Source organism: Drosophila sechellia, chromosome 3R (genome assembly GCF_004382195.2).
Source record: "Drosophila sechellia strain sech25 chromosome 3R, ASM438219v1, whole genome shotgun sequence".
Lineage (NCBI taxonomy): Eukaryota > Metazoa > Arthropoda > Insecta > Diptera > Drosophilidae > Drosophila > Drosophila sechellia.
The window spans coordinates 21,997,077-22,017,050 of NC_045952.1; the positions used below are offsets into that span (position 1 = coordinate 21,997,077).

Below are 19,974 nucleotides of genomic sequence, written 5' to 3' on the forward strand. Positions count from 1 at the left end.
AAGATTTGTTTCTTGTGGCCGGAGCCGAAGCGGTAAATGATAATAAAAGTTAGCAGCCAAGCTTTTTGGCCGGGCCAAAATCGAGTCAATGAAGACGCTCTGCTTCTCTTCGCGCTATATGAGCGATTCTTATGCTGATTTATGCTATTAATATATTTGTCAATTATTTTTAAGATCGCCTGACACTTATGTCTTTTGTCTTTTGTCCGATCGGGGTTTTCTATGGGCGGTTGGGATTATTTTTAGAATTTGCAAAGACTGGCTTGGCATTGAACATTAAACTGTCAGCATTTTGATATCGTTTCGCCCCATAAATTGTTAGCTTTACGCGCGTTTTTTCTCAATGGAGAATTGTGCGAAAAAAAGCCTTTTGACCCCTGTCTGGTAGAATCTGGTCTGATTTGGGGAAAGGCTGTGACGGACACGACCAGTCTATTGAACTTTTTCCCATAAATAAGCTAGATGTTTTCTCACAACAATTATGCTGCTGCCGCTGCTTTTTCTAGCCATTGATAGAAACGCGTTCATTCACATCCCTGGCACATGGTTTAATAATTTATCAAAAAGCTTTTAGTCAATGATTTCGAATTTACGATTTCGATTCGCCTCAATGGCCCCAAACTGCGACTGTTTCTTTTAAAAGCCTTTCCACTGTCTTGCAGTAAACAGCCGATTCAGTGGAGTGCCACAACGACCTGACCCCCATAAGCGTTTCACTAATTCATGCCACTTATTAGCCACAAAACACAAAATACAAAGCACATAAGAGCCACGGCCGACTTGGACCTGCCTCTTGGACGCGAACTCGGAACTGTGCTCCATTTGGGGCATTTCAACGTCAATCAATATGCATTTGAACTCCATCAATCGTTTCTTCAGCTGTGGGATTTGGACTGGCTTTGAGCATTTCTTTTGGCTCTTTCTCTTTCGATACGATTTTATGGCTTAATGCCGTTTTCTGGCCATTGAGCACTTAACGCTACATTTTCGGGCAGGACGGTTGGCAGCATAAAGAGTGAGGAGGGGTTGGAGGGGCATATTACCCGGGCTTATGGGCTGTCTTGTAACTTGTATCTGGCTATCATCTATGTTCATCTGTTTTGCATTTTATGGTGTTCCTGCTGACTTTTCTCACATTTCTACGCCCGAATTTCAATTTCGTTCACATCTATTTTCAGGTTAATATATTTTCGAATATTGTAGCTTTTATGAATTTTTAATAATTTCTTTTTATGTTTGATTTGACACCCGGTTCCGATGAGAGCGGTTCCAATATTAACGGTTTTTTAATTACCCACTGTCGGTGGCTGAAAAACAAGTTCGCTGTCCAAGTCTTTTGTTCTCCGCTCGGCCAGCATGACGGCCTGACAACACCAGGCTCCGCATCCAGGTCGGAAAAGTGAAATTGAAGTCGAAGTCATATTCGTGGTTGTTGGGGGAAAAACGGGAGGCGGGCACTACATACGTATAATAATGTAAAAAACCTAGTAATCAGGGGAGCCACAAAGATCGGGGCAGCTCATTAACTTGCCGCTTTCGTCAACCAGCCACAGATGCCTAAAAATAGCGCCACGTCATGAGGCAGTCTGGGTTTTATTTTTTATATATTTTTTTTTTTATTCGGCTTGAAGTCAATCTCAAGGTGTTGCAGCTACCAGAGCTACCTGCAGACTCCCCCCATCTGAAGCTCCGGAATGCAGCGCCCACTCGGCCAGTTTTTATTTTTTCATCTTCTCAGAGCCTGTTCACCGCCCCGCTTGACTTATATTCTTTATGAATATTATGGATCATACATATATAGGTACATAAATCTGTTCGCGGCTCCACTGTCCCCTGATCCCATTGTTAAGTGTAACTATTAGTTTGCTACGTTTCCAGGTCAACGGGGCAATCAATCATATAATATACAGAAGGAAATTTGTATAGTTGGGCGGCACAAGGAATGGAATTTGATTTCTCTCTTTTTTTTTTGGCACTTTACATGCCCTTGCGGCAGACTTTGTATTGTGAAACGGACATTTAATGGCGGAAACACCACAAACGGCATAGTTTCTTGTCAACTGTAACGAATCGCTGTGTATTAGGCCAAGAAAAGTATATCATTCCATTCTATTTGTCGAGAACAATTTACAACAATGAGGTTACAAATTATATGACTAAAAATAAACTAACAATATGGTTTTTTCGGTCTTTAGTAGTACCAAAATATTAAAAAAGGAACATAAATCGCATAGATGATAAGCAACGCATAAATCACTCATAAATAGCGTGGTGCCCAAAAAAACCCACCAATCACTGTTGCTCTCAAACGACATTCGTCAAGAAAACTCACAAACGGAAGTCCAAACGCTAGAACTGAAGATGATTAAGCCAAACACAACAATCGGCAAATAAATTATGGCTATGCACTAAGCAAATATAACTTAGAAATTATGGCTCCGGTTTCTCGTCTTCCTTATTTACCTACGACAGCTCATTTGCCGCAGATTTGTTATAAATTTTTTCGAAATTCCTTTCGGCCAATGGCTTCTGCGGGTCGGATATTTTCACCACTTGGCGCTAGATTTCCCAGCATATTTCTACACAGAAATCGGCGCAGGAAGCGCATACCAGACTCTGGCATGGAAAGATAAATAAAAAGCTGCACATTCACGGTGCTGACCGGTGGCCCGTTGGCTGTTATGAAAATGAGTTTAAGTTTTTGTTTGTTTATTCTCTAAATGAACTTTTCACCAACCGGCGGATGTCGAGTGTTTAGCGGAAAGTGAAAAGTGCCGCTTAAAATGACTTAGTTTGCAGGTTTCGCCTCGCGTTTTGCGGAAGTCGCAGCGGCGGCAGTAAGAGTCGGTATACTAACAAGTTGTCTATCATGGAAAAGCAATTTCCATGCCAATGATTTATGAGCCGCTTAACCGGCCCATTACAATCTTATCTCTGGGCTATTATGTACACCGTTTGAGCTGACAAAATATATTGTGCTCGAAATCTAAAGCTGCCACGCTAAACTTCAAGTTGAATCTGAATCTCGAGCTTTAGCTGACGCTGACATGTCGCGCTTATCGCTGCCAAACTATCAAGAGAGACCATAGCCAGACAAAAGCCGTATAGACCTGGCCAAAATCCCAAGCCGAGCCAAGCCAAAACAAAACAAAGCGAAACCCTGGGCCCAGAGTGTCTCAATTGTTTGCCACCACGCACGCGCGCAATTACTTAAACATGTCCAAGTCCGCGTCCACGAGTGGAGCCCACATTTGCCAGCCAGCTAGCAGCCAGCTAGCCAGGTGCACTTTGGAGTACGGAGAGTGTGGAGTATTTGTGTGGGTATCCTATGCAAATGCGAATGCAGTCTCAACTCATTGAATGACCCTCGTTAGGCGCCCCTGCCCCTGTCCCTGCCACAGCCGCTCGCTCACCCTAATCCCTCCCTGACTCCGTCACGCTTTGTTTGGCCTGTCAAGATGACAAGTGTTTGCTTTGCTTTTGCCTGCTCCTCGACGCAGCTGGCGCTCCGCGGCCATGTAAACTTGACATTTGATAGCATTTTAATTAAAAAGAAGTCGAACGGAGTTGCAGGAAAATTTATGACGCCGCACTAAATCCCAAAAGCCATGTGCGTGGTCACAGTGCACTGGACCAAATGTGTGCTTTTTTGGTCCACTCTAGCGCGAGATCTGTCTGCAGATCTAAGAAATTATATCACGCAGCGTTCGTTATATCTGTGGAGGTGGTGGCGGCTATATTTATATAGGTATATATTTTGAAGCTGTTGGCGGGGGTCTGTGGGGCGTTGTCCGTGACCGTGTGGCGAGCCCAGCGAAATGAGGTCGAAATTATTTGCAATTTATTGAAGGCAATCACAATGCCTATGAACTATATTTCTAAGTCATGGTTTGGCTCTTGTGGTTGTTGTTTATTAGTTCTTCAGCTGGTCTTTTCATTGAGCCATGAAATTCCGTTTTTTTCTCTCGCCCCTCCTAACCCACCATTGCTCCTTTTCTACCAATATAATTTTTATGTTTACTCTTTTTTCCGCAAGACATTTCTGCAGATCGTGTTGGCCTGGTCCGGAGGAGCTGTAACAGAAGAAGTGCCGCGGAGATTGATAGGAATGCAGCTGGATGTTCGGTTGATTGGAATAATGGCATGGCCGAGAGTTATGTGGGCAAATCTATCTGCTTTGATTGCCTTTATAAAATATTTTACGGCGAAATGTGTAAAGTTAACTTTATGCAGTGGCCAGGATTTATCGCTCTGCAGGAAAATCGCATAGAGGATGCAAAGTCTCTACTCTAGAAAATAAATATTTTAAAAGAAAGTCCCCAAATGAAGCAATAAAAAAAGTCACAAAATAATAAATAACTAGCTTTGATTCCAAGCTGTACACTTTTCAAAAGAGCATTTGTGAATTGGATATACCCCCAAAATATTCGCGGTTCACGACTTCCATTCAATCCGTTTGGTTTTCTCCCTTTGCTGTCTTTTTTTTTGGCTACTTTTGTGAATTGAGTTAATTTCGCTGGTAGCGGGTGGTTGATTAAAACGGAAATGTCGTGCGTTTAGCTTAATGATCTCAAGCGCCTCGCCTTTAACTCATTCGTTTTCAAGTGCAAAACAATTTGCATCCCCTGAGGGGCAAAAATCTGCAGTCCAAAAAGAAAAAAAAGCCTCACCCATATTCCATGCGAACCCTTGAATTTTATTTCTGTGGCATTTGTGGCGAACTACAAAACGCTTTTCATGCTTTTCATGTTCAACGTGATCTGCGCTGATCTTTTCGCATCTCCATCTCCATTTTCATTTCAATTGGCTGGCTTTTGAGCTATTTTCCGTTTATTTTTTTGCGCAGGTGTTGGCTGCTTGGATTTGGAAAATAGTGCAAAATCGTGCTGAAGATATTTGTACGTGATGCCATGTTGTAGGTGTCAGATCAGGATTTCGTCTGGGTTTCAGTTTCAGTTTGGCAGGCACTAATTTTGGTGAAGAAAACTAAGCCAGCCAGCAAGGTTTCGTTGTGGATAAGGCCAGACGCCAAAAAAATGCGTGGTTGTTCCTATTCAAATTGCCCAATTCTGGCTTACTCACACTGAAACAATTGCAAACTCATTGACGTCATTAAAAAACGTTTAAAATAAAGTTTTGCGCCTTTATTAAGACTGACGTTCGAACAAAGGCTCTTGTCAGCTTTTTGTGGCTCTTGTCTATTATTATGATTAAAATATCCCAAAGAGTGGTTTATTTTTGTTCGACTTGATGCCGCTATTTTTCATTATCTACACCACCTACCCCTCGGCCACTTCAGTCCCGAGATATCTGTTTATTTAAGTAGCCACCTCAGTCGAAAAAATGATTGTTGATCTTTTTTAGGCCGCTTCATTGTTGTCTTTTCGAAGCGGGGCGTTTCACAAAATCAAACTGCTCCACATACACGGCATTTAACGCATAGCCCAGCATTGATATATGTCTCTGTCTCTGTGCATTGTTGTTTATTTTTATAAGGTCTCCGCCGGGACACACCTCAAAAAACGAGCCACCGAATGCCACCGATAGATAGCCACTGTATGCCATTGGGCAATGTCCCGCGATCCCAACTACCAAACTGCCAAACTTCCAAGTTACCAGCAACTTCAAAAAGCTAGAGGCGGCATTTAAACATTTTCGATTTGTTTTAAATAAAAGCAATAACATGCCGCAAAAGTATTAACAACAATCAATGCAGCACATAATCACAAAGGCGCAGCAATGTGTCTGATCGATATTGGTTTTTGGCTTAGGAGGTGTAGGTATTGGCTTGCCATTAAAATCGGTAAATAATTCACGCCATTAAGCGTGCGACGATCTGTACGATCCCGATCCGTTGATATATCATACGATACGATACGATCCATTAGGCTGAATCGGAATCGAAATCGGACTGGGTATCTGAATCTCGTTTGGATCTTGGGCTGAATTGATGTTCATAATTTTTACATTTCGATTGGCTTATTTATGGTGCAATTTCGTTTTGATAATTTGCTGCCTTAAATGTGTTCACACTCGATCTTTGTACGTCATTCCGATAATCGAATGTAAATTATATATATCACCATATTTAAGCATGGAAATAAACTAGAGGTTATTTACATATGTTTATTTTGATTGGCAGCCTATAAAGATAGCCAACGAACTAATTTCCCTGCGCAGCAGGCGTTTCTCCATCTATCTATTATCAAATCAACCTATTCGATGGTTATCTGAGTTAATGTGAGTTATAAATACATATATGTTAAAGAAATTCCAGTGACAATGCTTAGAAATCTCATGCCCTTGGCCAGTTACACCAACTTTAATTTGTTAAGTGCAAAGGAATTAATCAATGTGACATTTATGGTCAGTATGCTTAGTTTTCCCCACCGTTCGATTTCCCAAATAACTCAGATAAAGTCGTTAGGGCTCGTTAATTGAATTAGCTATCTGAGCATGCATATTCATACTCAATCAAAACGAACACCGGACTAGTTTTGGATCGCCATTAGCTATTCCCCACAGACCAAAAGCGGAAAAATATAATTTCTTGTTTTATTTTAAATGCTTATTTTCTTGTTGTTATATGGCTCGCTAGGAATGAGTTTCAAAATTTGGCCTGCAAGCGGCCATAAAATCTGAAAAACAACAACGTGAATGCCCGAATTTAAAATCAATTAAAACAAATTTATGCTGACATGAGACAAATCTGAAGCAGCATCAGATTTTGCGTAGGCGATCATTAAACGAAACTGACTACAAGGTATATCGAGGGTTGGGGGGAAAATGGGTCTTCGATGCTGTAACCCAACCGTTTTTGGTAGCCCAATTTCAGGGTCCAAAACAAATCATTAGGTGATGTCGTTTTTTGGCTGCCAGTCTTTGGCCGATTCTGATTTCTGATTAATGCGACATCAGCACGCGATATAGAACAGCTCCCCAAAGGCGACCGATATGTTGGGGTGGTGGTGGTTATATATTGGATGGTGATGAGGCCACCTACGGTGCGATGAATAACAATTAGTGGCATAAATCAATGGCAATCCTCCATAGGTCTGTGTGATTGTGTGGGTACGGGGAAGGCAAACAGGCGTATAAATAACGCCGATACGATACATCGGTAATACCTATGGCCAGATAGCTCTTGGCCAGATCTACTGCTCTTGGCCAGAAGACTCTCTTCCACTTGCAAGCTTGTCTCGGGGCTCTAATTGCTCCGCGTCAGTGTTTATCCAACTGTGGGTGTTCCACACGCACTCGCTCGTTGACCGCTATACGATTTGTGCCCCATAAGATACTTCTCTGCCCGCGAATGTTTGCTTATTCTAATGAACCCACACGATACCGCTGAAGTAGTGTGCAGAGGAAAAAACCAACTCTTAGTTTTCATTTCAATTTTTGCACTTAACAACAAATAATTTCTGTGTAAAATTAAATTTTAGTTCAGTCGGGGACTTTTTTTTTTAGTTACTCATTTCCAAGAATATTAAAGTGCGTCAACAGACTAACAAAACTAGTAACCAGCCGAATATTATAATAAATGCCTACAACTTCCTAACTGGTTCTCAGATGACCATTAGCTTAAAATGAGCAATTTATCCATATTATGGTTATTTATGCCGTTGGTAATAGGCGTTCAATATTTGTTTAAATAAAGATTTGTCAAAAAGGGCTTGTTAATAATCGTTAATAGTCGTTGTTTTTCCTTGTTTTGTTATGTTAAGTGAAAGCAAACGTGTAAATCGATAAAATTATTACCAATTTCAATAACAAATTTTCTCTGTGCAAATATAAATTAGACGGCATAAGCTGTGCAGTTTCTCTATTATCGATGAAAATTGCGGATTCCCGAATGATGTCATGTTGATCATGTAACTCAATTTCAATTTACATGATCGATGCTCGCATGCCAACGGGTAGCTGTGAGAAAAATTGATTGAATTAAAAGATACACTCTTTCGGAGGGAAGTGGTGCAGTGGTGCATGGGTGCGCGGATGCAGTGGCTCCGAGTGGTGCAGATAGGTGGGCAGGTGCCGCGGGGCCAAATGTGTAACTGTGCAGGCGTTCGATTTTAATCGCTTCATTTAAAATGCCGCTCGATACGCATCAGTTGGCTCCTTGGCAGCTGCTGAAGCAGCAGTTACTGCAGTTGGCTACTGCAGCAACAGCATCAGCCGCAGCATTGCGTGCCACTTGCTGCGATCTTGTTTTGACCAAAAACCGACTGAAAAAACCGCCGAGCGCTTGTGGCCAAAATCGAAACACAAATGGCCGCCGTTTGGCAGCAACTGCCACTGCCAGATCGGCTGACCATTTTCATGCTGGGGGAAAATCAAACGAAATTTTTAATTAAATTGTTGCCGCACTTGGCCATTCGGCCGTAGGCATACGAAAAATCCTTTCAATTTTAATTAAATGCTGGGCACATTTGGTTATCGCTGTCGGATATGCATATATACTCATACGCCAACCTCATCCGCTACCGATCGACTTCTCGCACAGCGAAACACGTGTGCCGTAAATCAAACCGGCTAATGATGCATTTAGCGCATGAAATATGCCAATGCAGCCACGCCGGGTCACTAACTGCGGCTAATTTACGGGCACATGGACACACTGCAGTGTGCCGGCTCACTCACACAAACGCCGCTTATGGCCTATCAAAGTCAAGGTGCTTATTAAGTGCAGCGGAATACATGCTTGGCCACATCCACAAGCATCTTCCACTCCACTCGGCCGTATTTACATGCGCATTTAGTGATTCTCACAGTCGGCACCACTCACACCGACTCGCAAATCTGAAATCAGCACCCATACAGCCACACATATCATACTAATGATGCGAAATGACTTTAACGGTTTCTTTCTATTCTGCAGGTGTGATCAGGTGTGTGGGGTGTACCCAACTGCATATGGAGAGCATCGTTCTATATATATGTAATAAGCTGTTTTTATAATCAAGAGGCTAGAAATATTCTAACTTCTCTGAGCTGTTTTACATTTTTTATAAAATTTAAAAACAACCTTCAACTATTTAGTAAATTTTTTAAAAAAACGCTAAAATAGGATTATCAACCAGAAAAAGTTGTTTTAAATTACAGGGTAATCCCTTATTTAGGCCTAGTTAACAACACCATTGCGGGCAACTGCAACAAGGCCAGCAATGACAGGCAATGGCCTGAACACTATGGCGGTGTTGGAATCAATGGTTTAGGCTCTTGGCAACATTGTTAGGATGGCAAGGGGCAGTGGGTGAGTGGCTTGGGATGATCAATGGCCAACTGGTTCTCTTTGCTCTCTCCCGAAATTGCAGACGGCAAATGCAGACATCGGCTGTTTTTCTTCTATGAAATAAAGGTCAAATGAGCCAACAAGTCAGTCGACGGCCACAAAAAACAGCAACAAGTGTTATTTTTTGTTGTACCAAAGCCCGGCTTTCCGTAAAAATAAAGATTTATTGTATAACGATTCTCAAGTGTTTTTATACCTTTTGTATGGCTGCTGCTTTGGCCTGACATTTGTTAAACTTATTTGGTATTTTTGACTGTTCGTGGCAAAAACGATTTCATCGCTTTAATTACGTGTGTAAGATGTTGCTGTTTAATTAAGCCGTTTCTGGGGAATTCTCTATTGCAAAAAGGTGAAATTTGGAGTATCTAGATGTATTTAACCACTTGCCGGCCCTCAATTAATGCCAGAAAAATGCGAAAACACACCCAATAGAAAGCTGACCCAAGTCCATTTCCGTCGTGGACAGCACATTCCATTCGCGTACTATTTCTCGATTTCATTCACAGAAGTACCAGGGAATCTTAATTCGAATCGTTTAGCAACGGAAGCATCGAGTTGCCAGCCAAATCTTTTCTGCTCCACTTAAACATTTGCAACAACAGATCGTTCAGCAAAAAAAGCACCAAAAATTAATCAAAACAAACAATAAAGAAATGGTCAAAAGCAAATAAAAAGTGCTGGTACAGAAATTGGGTCCAAGACGTTTGCCCCGTAGGCAATTTTCGGCAATTTGAATGATTCAAAAGAGGAGCAGCAGCAGCAGCAGCTGGAGAATATTGCTCATTTCGCCATGTAATCTTGGGGTGGCCCAGAAAGTAGAACAATCCATTGAACCCGCATAAGGCCCGAAAGCCAAAGAAACCGAACCAAATATTCAAAGCTATGAAAAGGCCAATTAATATGAAACTCGTTTCGATGGAATGCCGGGGTCTTATTATTAATACACTTATTTTGCCGTTTGTATTTGTGTTTTCGGTTTTCTTCCTCGCCTCATTGTATTTGCACTTGAGCGCATTACTCATACGCCCGGTTAGCCGGGTTAAACATTTCTGCTCCCCTCGGTGGTTGGTGTGTGACGGTGGTGTATCGTGTATATGTGGCTTATGGTCAGGTAGAAGCCACCGTAGCCGCAAATGCCACACGTTACGCATACGCCAGGTAGGCCCGGCTTGATTCGCCTGTGTCGTGTTCGTGATTGATATGCGCTCGCACAATATGATCGATCTCTTTTCTTCATCATCAATTACAGTTTGCGTAGCTTTTGGCCCGCGCCGATACCCATTGTCCGCCGGCTCTCAACCGTTGTTGGTTTTATAATCACTCTTTTTTTTTTTTGCCTTGGTCATAATAGCTGGTGTTGTCTTGGCCGTTTTTCTCTTGGCCCGGCATTTGTGGGTTAACTGCATATTAGACGCTGCTTGGCGGGCCACACACAGTCATGTGATTAGCCGGTGCTCCTGGTAGTGAGTCATTAGCAGTTTTCATCGGTCTGCCCAACAAAAATTCGCAAATTACGATTGGCCAGTAAAAAAAAAATAAGCAACGCAAGCCTTTTATGCAAATGGTGTGGAAATTTTTTGGTGGCCCGAAATAGTTGATCCCTGAAACTATCGGTCCGCCTCTCTAAAACGCTCGTTTCGATTTTGTCAAAGCTGTCAGGGAAATTTGCATAAATGATAACTTTATCGAACTAACCCAATGAATTGGATATTTCGGCTTAGGGGGCGTGGCCACTGAGCCGCTGAGTGACTGGCCTGCGTGCGTGTCACCTGCGAGTCTGTTTCGCTATACCGCTCTGTCTTCTGGGCCTGTAAAAATTAACATGTCACTTCGCACAGGTGGAGACTTGGCTGAAAAAGCCTCGATTGGCATGCCATCCAAGTGCGTTTGCAATGGGTAGAGGAGTGGCAAAAATGTGGTGTAATTTAGAAATGGAAATTTTTACGAGGCATCAAAGTTAATATGAATTAATTTTAATTAATTTTTGTAATTAAATATTAAAAAATTTTCAACCATTGCATTTGGAGGCATATCAGTTAATGGAAAGCACGGTTATTATATAATACACTTATTCTTAGTACGACTCCGCGTCTGGCAATCATTGGCTTGATCTACAAGTGAACCCGAACCCAGCCTTTTCCTGTCGTTTGTCATCCCTCCCCGCTCGATATTGTTTCGAATCAAGGCAATGTTCGTGGCCTAAACAAGCGCTTAAACAACGACGGCAATGGCTAACAGCCAGCCAATGGACTGCGGACTACATGAAGTGCCAAATTTATATAACCATTAGATACGGCAGTGGCTTAGCCGCTAGAGAACTGCTATATTGTGGTCTATGCTATACCCTAACCCCATTTGCATGCGCCGCCTTCGACGACGACTGACATCGCAACATTTTGTTGCAGCGGCTACCAATTCCGCAGTCTGCCTGCCTGCCTGCCTGCCGTCCGTCCACTTAGTCGCAGCTCGTTTGGGCCACGTCTTTGGCTCGGGCTCAAGTTTGTGGCAGCCACTACTAAGCCAACTACTAGTGCTCCTGAGCCACAAGTTGCTGCAGGTTGTTCTTGTTGCCCGTTGTCGGTTGTCGGCTGTTGGCCGATGGTTGTTGGTTGTCATGTACGAAAATTGTAGCGCGCATTGCTGCAGGAAATAGTTCAAACATATCAATTTTATTTTTATTTATGCTAATAAACCGTTAGGCCAGGCGAGTGAATTATTGGCCATATACATAAAATCCAACAAAAATATAGAAAAACATAAAACCAAAAGCAAAACCAAAAAAGAACCCACAACGCATAGGCGAAACCACGACCCGGCGGCACATGTCGAATCTCTGTTGCCGAGCACCTCGATCTCGGGTGAAATCTGTGCATGCACTTTGATTAATCAAATCAAATTAACGCCGCATTCCCACACAAATCAATGCAATTTGCGGTGCAGCCTGCCAAAAGAGCCAATTGACATCGGGAAATCGACTAGGCAGTATGGGTTTTCTGGTGCTGGCGAAAGTGTTGAGAGCACAACACCCACCCAAAATGGCAGCCGTGCCCATTTCGACGCCTTGTGGGCGTGTGGGCGGGTGGTGCCAGTGGTGCTAGTGGTTTCTGGTGGTTCATAGTGGTTTTTGCCCGTGATGGGCGAGGCTCCTATGCAAAACAAGTGCTATCCAAAATAGCATCGTATCGAACCTAGAAGACAACTGCACACACTTGCCGCCCAAATTTTTAGGTTATTGAAAAAGGTACATAATTATTTATAATATAATAATATTCAGGTAATTGGAATATTAGCCAATTTGAAACTTAGTCACATTTAATTATGCAGTAGAATTTCCCCAGCAAGAGTATGACAAAAAGTATTGCATGAGAGCTTAGCTGGCATTTTGGGGCTTTCCAGCTGCAGACTCCTAAGGCGATTTGACAAACGATAGACAGGACTGTGGTCCGAAGCACAAAAAGCCACTAAAAAGTGGACACCGAAGTGCTCTGGCCATGTTGTCTGTGCCATTTTTGGGCAACCCCCGACGTCATTATTTGCGGCCTGCGAGCGCACATAATTAAAATTGACTCAAGTGTCGCTGCTGTCGTCACACCCAGTTGGATACGTTCTGGCTGAGATGGATGGGAATTTGGTGGGCCGAAAGGGGGGTTGTGGCGGCTTGGCTGCATAAATTTCAATTCGCCATTGACAGCCGTTTGTTGTTGCCACAAATCTCTGTCAGCTGCATAGTAAAATGAATGTTTATTGTTCGGTAAGTGCCGCAGCCCCGCTGTTCAGTCCAAAAACGAAAAAATAAAAAAAAAATAGTCACATTTAATGCATGGGCCGCAATTTATAGGAGCCATTTTCGGCCATTTGATTGAAAGACCCGCAATGGGCGTACACCCATTGCCAAAGTGCTCCATCTGTTGTTGTCTCTCTGTTTCTGTGTTTGTGTCGAGATTTCGCGAATTTTCGCCTATTAATTTACAACTTTTTTGAAGCCATCGCCTTAGCAGTAGCGGCCAACAACTGGGCAAACAATTTGCCATGGCCAAAAATGGCAAGCAGCTGAAAAATTTCGCATTTCCCATTTAGCTTTTTGTGTATCTTTTGCATAATTTCCTTCTCTTGTTTGGAATGGCGCATGCCATGGACACAAAGACTCCTCTGGCAAAAAGTGAAACTTTCATAATTACTTGAGAATTTCTGGCAAGCCGTATCTTGCATGCCCACTAACTCTCTTTTTAGCTTATTTGCTGCTGCTTTCTGGCCAATTAGCCGGTGGCTAACGGTAGCCTCTAGCTTCAGCAACCAAGTTTAACTCCAACTTCAACTTCGAATACGAATTTAGCTCCTGCTTTTTGCTGCCGGTGGTCCACGCGACTGTTTGCCGTACGCATTAACGCCGTTTAGGCCCAAAAGACAAACGGCAAACAGCGAACAACAAACAGAGAAACAACAAGGGGTAAACAAAGCGACAAGCTGGCCAAGAAGCCAGGGGACAGCTGTCCGCAGCTGGTGACCAGCTATTAGCCGGGGGCTATCTCGTGGATCGCCTCTTGTTGACTCTGGTCAAAGATCTATTGCCTGCACTCACAGAAAATTATTGCCAAAGTTTTGTTATTCTAAATACTATAATTTAGTTTGAAGAGAAAGAGTTTTCTTTTTACCAAATTGTGATAGGCAAGCTTACAATAAGAACCTTTCATGTTCATACAAATTGGGTTTTTAACCTTTTAATAACTTTTTATCTATTAAACATTTGTCTCCTTTAATAGGAGGCAACAGGGCATCTGAGCTTCGACTTGAACCGCCTCAATGCTGTTCGCCCAATGCCAATGTGGCATTTAAAACTAATACGAGCGAGACAACAGCGCCTGTGCTGACTGCCACCAAATTGGTATTGAAAACAGTCAACAGACTGCTTGGCGGCAGTCGCTGTTCGCTGTTGGCCTGTAGCAACTTGGCTCAGACTTCACAGCCAGGCTCAAAGTCAAAGTTAGTTGTTTGCGCTGGGCAAACAATCGACCTGAACGATAGACTCTCGGAAGCGACTTGAGGAACATTCTTGAATGTGTCAGGGGCGCAACAGAACAGCAAATGGGCTGCCACATCCACTGGACTGGCAGGGCATTTATTTATGCAGACTGCACATTCTCCAAATTGCAATTGCAGACACTCAAGCTCATCGCTCAGCCCACATGTGGTCCAGTCCGAAAGCGTTTTGGCCTTCCCAACTGTTTATCTGCATGAGCGCGTTACCATTTTGCTAAAACTCCCATTTTTCGTTACCGCAGCGCACCTGTCCGCAGCAAAAATGCAGGTTTATTTATGCGAATTTTCGCAGACCATATTTTCGTTAGGCAAATTCATTTCTGCGCCTCTGCCTTCATTAGTTGGCGCTCAGGTGAAAATCTCTGGGAAAATCTGCCGTATCAGCAATCCTCGCATCATGATCTCCTTGTCAGATGACGACTCGTTTTCGTTTTCGCACTGGCTTTTGCTTTTGCACACTCTGCGAAGTTTGCCAAATGTGACGTCTAATGAAGCATGAGCTCTGAGCCAGTTGTCGTCGGGATTTTGTGGCTGCGAGAGTCGCCAACCGGTTGGCGGATTTGAAAATCTGGTAGTCATAAGGCGATGCAGCCTTGATAGCCGGCCAGCGGATACAAATGTGAGATAACTGGCCGCAGATCCGATGACAGCGAGAGAAAACACAGGTAGCCACTGGGAGGCAAACGCAATGGCACCGATGACAGCCAAATGCCTGAGAATCGCATAGAAGATCCATGGGATACATTTGGAATCAGCAAATAGAAATATATCTTCTCCATAAGCCAGGCGAAAAGAAACTAACTTAGTTCGGGGACTATGGTTTTTATACAAATAAATCATTCTTAAACTAAACATTAAAGCAAGAAAAATGTATTAGGTTAGACTTAAATCGTTTATCTAACTCTATCCATAAATTTATTAATGAGAACAACATTATATGTGCAAGTTAAGATACGATACATAGCTTAAAAATTGGTGGAAGATATAATTTTAGAGAAAAGTATCTGGTGTTGATAGTGGCAGGAAAACCCGATGAACGTTTAATGGGTATGGAAAACCGGAAAAATTATTCTGCTGATGCCCTGTTCTGTAAAGCGGATTCAATTTGGGTTTTCTCACTCTCCCAGTCGTCTGCAGTTGCCACAGAGCATATAATTTTCATTCTGAATAGCTAACAAGCAATTATACGTATTTAATAGCTGAATCCTAACGATTTCCTCCATTACCAGAAATCGCATTCGGGCAAACCTGCCTTAATTTACAGCATGCAAAATGAAATGGAAGTAGAACCGCTGCACAACCAGCAAAAATAGAAAAAATCACCATCAAACACAACCACTGTAGCCTGGTCGCCTGCTGTGCACAGGCAATTTATTGTGTGTTTGTTTTAGGCTCACATATGAGGAACAGTACGAGTATCTCACAGATACACAACGGTGCCTAACTGCAAATGTGAGAAAAACACAATTAGCTTTTGGCGGCGGTGCAGCGGGGACCACCTGCTGATACCCAGCTCGCCACGAAATCCGAAATATGAAAAGCCCCCGACTTTCCACGCAGCCAGAAAAAATGGAAAAAAAAATAAATATAAAAATAAATAAAAAAGGGAGAGATATAGAGACAGATACACGGGAAAACTAATTGCACATAGAAGTTGACCGCTGCATGGTTTATTTAAATTCTCCACAACAAAAGCGGACCGGCAAGTTTAAGGTCAGCTTATCTTGTGTGTGATATGCAAGTGCCCCCAACCATAAGACCAAGTATCTCGAAGTCAGGGGTTCCATTAAACAGCATGCAGATGTATAAAATATATATACACACAGAGTCAGGCCAACAATAGTCATAAAGCATACTACCACCACACAAACGGCAAATTCAAACTAATCGAGTTTTGGCCAAAAGGCAGCTGCCATAAACATAAAAGAGAAAAATAAATAAGTCAGAATCTAAACAACGTTTGCAGAGCTTGCGATTGTAATAAAAATCACTTTGAATATGGCATAGGTGTGGTCCTAATTACCGATATTAAAGCGGATCTATTTCATCTGGTCGGCTTGTGGGTCTGGCTGCTATTCGATTCGATGCCGTTTGCTTCGATTCAATTTTGGTTTGCCACGCGCGGACTGGGAAATCAATATGTTCGAGTCGTGGGCTTAGCAATTGCAGATGCCTAAATTTGTGCTAATGGCGTCAAATGTCAGTAATTTCACTGCGCTTCGAAAGGAGCGCCCTGACCAGAGGTCTTGCAGTGGGTAAGGTTACCAGATAACCAAGCCCTTGTTTTAATTAAAATGGGCGCACATTAAACCCAATACACTTGAGCGCGACTTAAAATAGAAGCTGTGCGAAGCAGGAAGTGGTGGCCATCAAAGTAGTTGGCTTAGTTAGCGCTTGCCTACTTTCATTGCGGCCCATTGTATCAATTTCACTGGGCCAAAAGCGTAGCCATACAGCACAACTGCTTTTGGCCCATCAGTGTCAGGCTGTCAGTCAGTCAGCGCACAAAAAAAAACCAGAGAGCAAACCATTCGGGTAGTCAGTCAATCTGACTGTCAAAACGCACGCCCATTCACGTGGCCAGCTTTAGCATTAAAGGCTCAATTATGGCACACTTAATGAACTCATCACTTGGACAGCGCATCAAACAATAACTGCAGACTGTCAAAACAGTCCAAATCGAATTGGAGCACCGAGCACCAAGAGCTTTGCTATCTGGCATTTTCTTGTGGGGGCGTGGGCGGCACTTGATCTCGTCACCGGCGGACTACGAAACACTGGCATTAAAGAAAGCAATTAACAATTACAATGAGCACTAGCATCTGGAAACGGACAATAGTGGGCCAACTGGTGGCCATTAGCTAAGGCGACACTAATCCAACTATCGAAAACGCTTTCGAATGGCCATCAATTGGGGAATTTACGGTTTCGATTTCTTCAAAAACATTATGGATTGACCACAGGTACTTAAATACAGACCTGTCTTCTGCAAATTGTCTTCCGTAAAAAGTCTTGCAAAAAAAATCTACTTGATTTTCTGCTAAATGATTTCCTATTATAAATCCTGACTCATAAATTTGTATAAAAATCACTTAACAATACCCAAATGTTCTTAAAACCCATAATTAAGATAATAAGTGTTATTACTGTGAAACTTATGTTTGCATAAAGTGTTAGTCGTGATTTATGTGTATATCAAAGATAAGTACTTATCATTGGAATTATTTGTCACAATAATTTAAATACAACTGGCAATTCAAGTAAGTTATCTGTTCCGGAACTTCCAGAACTCACATGCGTAATCTAAAACCTGCGCATAAATTAAACTCCCTTGCTTTTTTACACGACTCCCAGTCCAGTCTCACCTTGATCTTGAGGCCCAGACTGGAAACAGATCGCGGTGTGCCGACACACCCATATATATTCCAGATCGACAGCTATGTATGTTGAGCTGTGTGCATGGCATTACCTATTACCATTAAGTACTATCTGGTGCACAGTGCACATATGGATTTTACCGTTTTAGGCATTCAGTCTAATTGATTGTTTGCAGTTTCTGGTTGCTGACCGCCACCTACTGACCTTCACATTGAGCGGTGGCAGTATCCGCAAGTCGATCGATCCAAGCCGATCCGATCCGATCGGCCAACAGCCGGACAAACGTCTCGGCGTCTAGCTCGTGCGCTATAGCTTTGGCTATATAACGCTTCGATCGTACGGGGAAAAAATTAAAAAAAAAAAATACAAAATACGAAATAAAAAAGAGATCCGATACGACCACACAATGGGCGCGTTAGATCGCTAATCGATTTGCTGCTCATTCGATTTTATTACGTATTCAAATTGGTGCAATTACCACTTGGAACTCGTATGGCATAAAGTGGGTGTGGCCCCAACATTGATTTTTCTTATTTTTGCTAAATTTTTTTGTGATAATTATAAATGCTGCCACAATGTATACACGACCACAAGATTTTGCATCTATTGGACTATGGGCAAAACATATAATGCTGTTTGTTTACAAGATTCGCGTGTCTCATTGTATCTTGCCACTAGCAGTTTATAAATAGATTTTTGTAGTGTTTTAATGTAAGATTTCAACATGTCATTTAAAAATTTTTGACAAAAGACCTGACATTTCGCCCATAGTTGCTTGAAACTGTTTCTTGTTGTTATGGCGATGGAAATTTCTCCCGAGCTTGAATTACGTGCCGGATTTGGAGTGCGACAGCAACCTGCAGCGGATCGCTGTCGAGGGTAATCTGAGACCTTCTTTCACAACGATTTTCATTCAGTTATTCCAGTGGCCAGAGCCTGGTATGCAGATATTTGCAACCATCGCATCGGATTGGCATGGAACAGAGCGGTGGAGCGGTGAGGTAGCAGACCGCAGTGGGCAAACACTTGCTGCCTGGTTGGCTACCGGGTCCAAAAAGCGACCCAGTCGGCTGAAGACCACGTCTTGTTGCCAATCACTCAATCAAAACGTCACTTGGCGTGGCAGTTTTGCGTGGCGTTTGTTGGAAAATTGAAATAGAAACGTCAGAATTTCTGCTCTAATTATAAGGCGGTATGTTTTACGTACTAGCCAAGTTTCTTGACTCCTCGGTTTTTCTGTCTGTCTGTCTGTTGGCTGGCTTTTTTCTTCAATGAATATTTTTCTGTGTTTTGTTTTACAGTCTGCGCTTTGGCTTCCATCCGTCTGCAGTCGTATCTGTATCTGTATCTATATATCTATATCTATATCGTTGTATCCGTATCTGTGTCTCTGTTGCAAGAGAGATTATGCTTTGATGCACTCACGTTAAGCTCACTTTACAGTTACAATTATGGTTTAATATCGTGTGGCCGGCGAAGACCCTAGAGACTTGCCCGCTTGCATTCGCAACACTTGCCGCATTTTGTGGCAACTCGATTCGCTGACTCGACTCGGTTTTCGTTTGCAATTATTATGCATTAATTGCGGGTGGGACAACGTGGCTCAGATGTCTCCCAGTCCGGCGAAAACGAAATAACTGATGAATACAAAAAGCCGCTGCACTGCACCCACTGACCACCAGGCAATTGCCCAATCTCACAGCACGCAAAATGCTGAGACCCAAACGGCCAAACTGCAATCGTTTCTCGTAATTTTTCGGTGTTTCCCTGTCCGATACACAAAACGCAAATTGTTTTAGATTGCCCAAAGCGGCGAATTATTTGCAGTATGTTGCCACGTTTTGTGTCGCTGCTGATTATATAAATCGGTCCACATCCCCCGCCCCTTGTTTCCACAATCTCAACTCTAATGCACGACACGTCGGTGGCAGCCGCTTGTCTGCCGCACATTTGCTGGGCACGTGATTGTTGTCAGGTGGAAGCTGCGATATCCCCCTCATCCTGCCGCCAGCTTCACCGATTGTTGGCCATTTAGCCATGTAGCATGTGAACATGCGCTTTTCGGGAGATTTGGCTACTTAACTGTAGTAGCAAAAAAATCATCACTGTTCCCTAGAATATTGGTTGTTTGATCTAAGTAAAAGAAGCATTAGATGTATGAGTAGTAGCTAATAGCTTTTTGTTTCATTACAACAAATTGTAATTTAGTTCATTCCTATAAATACTGCTAAGTTGCAAGAAATAATGTACTTAATCATGTAAAAATC

The 19,974-nt window shown here is 42.6% G+C and overlaps 1 protein-coding gene across 1 annotated transcript in view; it reads right to left on the bottom strand.

The window, feature by feature from the left end:
- LOC6607577 (transcription factor mef2A) overlaps positions 1-19,974 on the bottom strand; it is a 63,766-nt gene that overhangs the window by 22,897 nt on the left and 20,895 nt on the right. The gene's annotated exons all lie outside the window — the stretch shown is intronic.